The following is a 5,086-nucleotide window of genomic DNA, read 5'->3' as shown; positions in this document are numbered from 1 at the left end:
GTCGTCGTGACACTCGGACAAGAAACATAGCCTGCAATACACGGGTAGTAACTTTCCCAGGAACTGAACCACGCTCGGCCCGCTGGGTCTCAGAGTAGCAAACGCTCCGTGGGCGCTCTGCTCAAACCGAACATAGGATCGGGCTTTAGGAGACCACACGTTAGGACCTGATATCAGCTCTCGGTGCTTCACCAGACAATCTATTAAGGCTTCGCTGGAGAGCTTGAGCTCGACGATGACGCACTCCAGCTCGTCCATTAGATACCCAAGGAAGACATCGTACCTTGTTATGGCCACGTGCGGACCTGGACAGACGGAGGAAGCAGGTGTCCCCGAACTGTTCTTCGTGGCGACTGCCATCAAGGCTTGCTACGGGACACTGTCTCGTTGGGAGGACTCGAGCCAGTCGCAGTTGTCACGGGACCAAGAGCCTTCCGATGAAAAGAGAGCCAGGCTAGACAACAAATGGGACTCGACGTATCGAGAGCCACGCCGTGTCGGTGTCGATGTCGACACCGAGTACAAACGATTATACTCTGAACTGAGAAACAAAGCACTCGCGGATATAAAGGGTCTGGTGAGAGAGCACGTGGAAAGACTGAGCACCGCTTCCGCCTCCTATGACTTCATGAACATATACGGAATGTGTTCTTTCGACCCGCCCAATGTGACGAGGATCTCGCGTGATAAAGGAGAGCCTCTTAGTTGCAAGTTTACCAAGCTCACCTGTCCCGAGGACAACTTGAACACCAACTCCTACAGACTCATCTCGGTCAGCGGGATACTCAATCCGCTCATCAGCGCCCGGGTTAAACACGAGAAGCTAGAGCTCACTCACTGCGGCGAATCGGACTACCACAGGGCCACCAAAGAGTTCGCAAGACTAGACTCTCGGAGTAAAATGAGGGTACCGAGGGTGCACAAGGGAAACCTGGGGAGTACAATCGGCAGCATGGAGAATCGCTTCGTGTTCACTGTGAGAGAGGACTTGCACACGCTCGGATGTGCTTACAGTCAGCTGATGGTTATAGTTGAACTGTTACATCTAAACGTGCTCCATTTCATACATTCCTAATACGTGTGCTTTGGCTACGTGGCTTTGATGGGACCAAATAAAACACTGTACAACAACGGTTACATTTTCAAAGAGTCTTTATTTTATTTTTATTTCTTCAACACAGGTACAAACAGGTTAAAGTCCGTCTCACTGTTGCTGTAGCCGTAGCTGGCGGCATCGACGCCGAGTACAAACGATTATACTCTGAACTGAGAAACTAAGCGCTCGCGGACATAAAGGGTCTGGTGAGAGAGCACGTGGAAAGACTGAGCACCGCTTCCACCTCCTATGACTTCGTGAACATATACGGAATGTGTTCCTTCGACCCGCCCAATGTGACGAGGATCTTGCGTGATAAAGGAGAGCCTCTTAGTTGCAAGTTCACCAAGCTCACCTGTCCCGAGGACAACTTGAACACCAACTCCTACAGACTCATCTCGGTCAGGGGGATACTCAATCCGCTCATCAGCGCCCGGGTTAAACACGGGGAGCTAGAGCTCACTCACTGCGGCGAGTCGGACTACCACAGGGCCACCGAAGAGTTCGCAAGACTAGACTCTCGGAGTAAAATGAGGGTACCGAGGGTGCACCAGGGAAACCCGGGGAGTACAATCGGCAGCATGGAGAATCGCTTCGTGTTCACTGTGAGAGAGGACTTGCACACGCTCGGATGTGCTTACAGTCAGCTGATGGTTATAGTTGAACTGTTACATCTAAACGTGCTCCATTTCATACATTCTAATGCGTGTGCTTTGGCTACGTGGCTTTGATGGGACCAAATAAAACACTGTACAACAACGGTTACATTTTCAAAGAGTCTTTATTTTATTTTTATTTCTTCAACACAGGTACAAACAGGTTAAAGTCCGTCTCGCTGTCGCTGTCGCTGAAGCTGAAGCTGGGGGTGTTGTAAATTGACAGCCTGGTCTCAACCTTAGCCTTCTTCTCCGGACTGTCTCCGCCAAGTCCCTCCTTGGCTCGTTTCAGAAAGAGCCAGGGCTTAACACGGTCGTTTCCTTCTGGTGGGGAGACTTGAGACTGCGCCGGACTGCCTCCGCCAGGTCCCTCCTTGGCTCGTTTCAGAAAGAGACAGGGCGAAACACGGCCGTTTACTTCTGGTGGGGAGACGGGAGACTCTTCCGGAGTGCCTGCGCTAAAACCCTCCTCGTCTCGTTTCCGTTTCGTGAGGCCGGGCAGAAAGGGATCCGTTAAGGGCCCCTCTTGTCCAATCACCACGATGTTGCTTTTCTTAACAGCAGACACCAGTAAGCCAAACTCGGATTCGTTCAGCTCCGGTGCCATCATCTTGATACGGTTCACGTTTATCCTGGGCAACACGCAGGAGACTCCCTTTTTGATCCTCTCGACAATCTCCTCAATCGTCGCGTTGACCTTGCCATTGAGACAGCTTATGTTGTTACCCCACTGGGAACTGTACATGTCCGTGTCAATGCAGCCGTTACTGAATATCTTCACGGGGTAAAAGCAACCCCGCCTAGACAGCTTGACAGACCCGTAGCTGTTGTTGTTGGTGTTGGTGAAAACCCTCATGTTGGTCATTGTCATCATGGGTGCTGGATCAAATACTCCTGGTTGGCGAACACTGACTTGAACGACATCGTGTTCACGTCGTTTAGGAGCAACACTCTGTTGTACGAGAGGTTCTTCTCGTGCATGATCCTCCGAACTTGTTTTTTCGTGTCCCCTATCATAAACATCGAATTTTGTATGTAACCCGGGAGATTGTTGTCGTCCGCTTGCAACCACTCCATGGAATCCAGGTCGTGGTAGTTGACGCCGTTCCTACCCGGGTTGCAGAAAGCTGGTCCGGTGAGCTTTAGCGACTTGCCGTAACACGCGTCGAACACGTTGCCGCTCTCCTCGTCCCTCCCGTGTCTGAACTTGGCAGCCATGGCTAGCGAGATGAGGTGTTTGCACAGGGTCACGTTGGTCGCCTTCGGAGAGTAGACGACACGGGCTAGCTCGCTGCAGAGGAATCCCATGGTCATTATCACCGCTTGTCTCATGGTCATAGCCAGGGTGAGCGTGCACATGGGCAATGCCCCGTGGGACGCGGTTAACTGATCCTTGCTGTTGTTGCTCAGGGTCTCCTCGTGGACCAAGGTGTTGTAGCCGGGGTCGCTCATGGATTTGACGCAGGCCACCTCTGTAATTTCCCCGTTGTTAAACATGTGGTGGTACCGGCCGTAAAAGAATGAATCCGTGACCATTTTTTTAGCCCCTACGGGACTGTGCCCCATAGACAGTATACCGCGGAGATCGATCAGAGAGTCCTGTTTTAGGGCAATGTTCAACATTGTCTTCGTCATGGTGTTGCTCCCGATCCCCAGTGCCACTGAAGTGAAAACCCCAAGTCTCCCCTGAACAGGAGGGGGTCTCTTGTCATCTGGGCCAGTGAAGACTCTACCAAAGTTGAGCGTTTGACCCCTATCCTGTCCATTGAAACCTACCCCGATGACGGAGAGACAGTTTTCTGTATCTCTCATGGCTTGCAGCTTCGACATCAGGTTTATGCTCTGGTGACGAACCACGTCCGAGAACGTCAACATAGAACCTTTGATGGCGCTCATCACGTCCTGGGTGAAGTCGCTGTTTGCGTGACAGGGTAGCATGTTGGAATTCGTCCCGAATACGGCACACTGAATGTACGCCATTATGCTATCCGACATCAGGTAGGAGCAGATCTTCAGGGGTTTTTCACCCGTCTGCCCTCCCATCATTTTCAAACCGGATTCCCTGGACATTTGCACCCTGTCACCCATCTGGGGAGCAACGAACCAAAGCTTTTTGGTCTCCTTTTCTACGAGCTTGCAACTCTGCATACGTTGCAGTACACTGTGCTCGGTCCAGCTGAGAGTCATATCCATCCCGCTTGACACGTTAGACCCCGTGTTGTCCAGTTCGTAACCTGTGAACAACCTGTAGCATTTCAACTTCGGGTCAGGGTCCTGCTCGGCTCCACCTTTTCTGGGTTTCTTCCCCCCTTGTTGAACATAGTAGGGAATGAACATTGGCTTCACCAGAGCTGCGGCGCAGATGGGGTCGCCAAAGTTAGACTCCAGGAAAGGCGCCGAGGCGACACTCATGACGGTAGCAAGATCCGTGTCTTTGATGTGACTGCTCACAAATATAGCCTGCAGCTGAATCAGGTACAAGAATATCATGTGTTGAGGCTCTGCCCCAAGATCCCATGTTATGTCATTGTCGCGCAGGTCATCCACATCGAACAGCTCCAGTAACCCACTCAGTAAAGACAGGATTTGTTGACCTGTGTCTTTGCGGAAGTTGGCAAAGACCTTTGGGTGGGGGTCATTTTCCCCCCATTCCTTTGAGGCTATATCGGTAACTTCTTCACGCAGAGCTTCGTCATTCAGGGTATTCTCATACACGCAGAGGACCTTCTCCCGCGTGAACAATCTGCACAGGCCCAGAAACAGAGTCCGTTCGAACTCTTCGTTTACAGGAGGCACACTCTGTAGCGCTAGGAAGTGACCCAGGTGCTCTGCGTGCACTTTCAGAATCTCGTTTGGGAAGAGACTCGGGCAATAGAGATGCAACACCACAGGAGAGTTGAGAAGCACCGGAGCGAAGGGTTTAGCTGGACAGGGGTAGAGGATACCGGAATCGTGTGGGCCCGTAGCTATGCAAAATCCATCCTTTGGCAGGCTTACTTGGAGTGTCTTCACACAGTTTGCCATTCTAAACAGCGAGAGAGCGGATCCGCTCACCGAATCCAGGCAAAACTTGTGAAGCTGTTGACGTCTAAGACAAAGATCGCGGACTGCGGAGAGGCTTACAAATTCTGTTTGGAGCTATGGGACGATCTGTCATTGAGCCTAGTCCAAGGTTCCAGTGCAGTGCTGCCAAGTAAGAATGAGGTGGCTCAGATGCAGGACTGTGAAGTTGTGCTCAGACTGGCTCTCCTAGCTGATTTTTATAGGTACCAAAAGGAGGACCTAATTATAAATGAGGAGGAGTCATCAGATAAGTTGCGTGAGATCAGAGCAC

The sequence above is a fragment of the Limanda limanda genome, chromosome 5 (assembly GCF_963576545.1).
Source record: "Limanda limanda chromosome 5, fLimLim1.1, whole genome shotgun sequence".
NCBI lineage: Eukaryota > Metazoa > Chordata > Actinopteri > Pleuronectiformes > Pleuronectidae > Limanda > Limanda limanda.
This window is presented reverse-complemented; position numbering follows the sequence as displayed.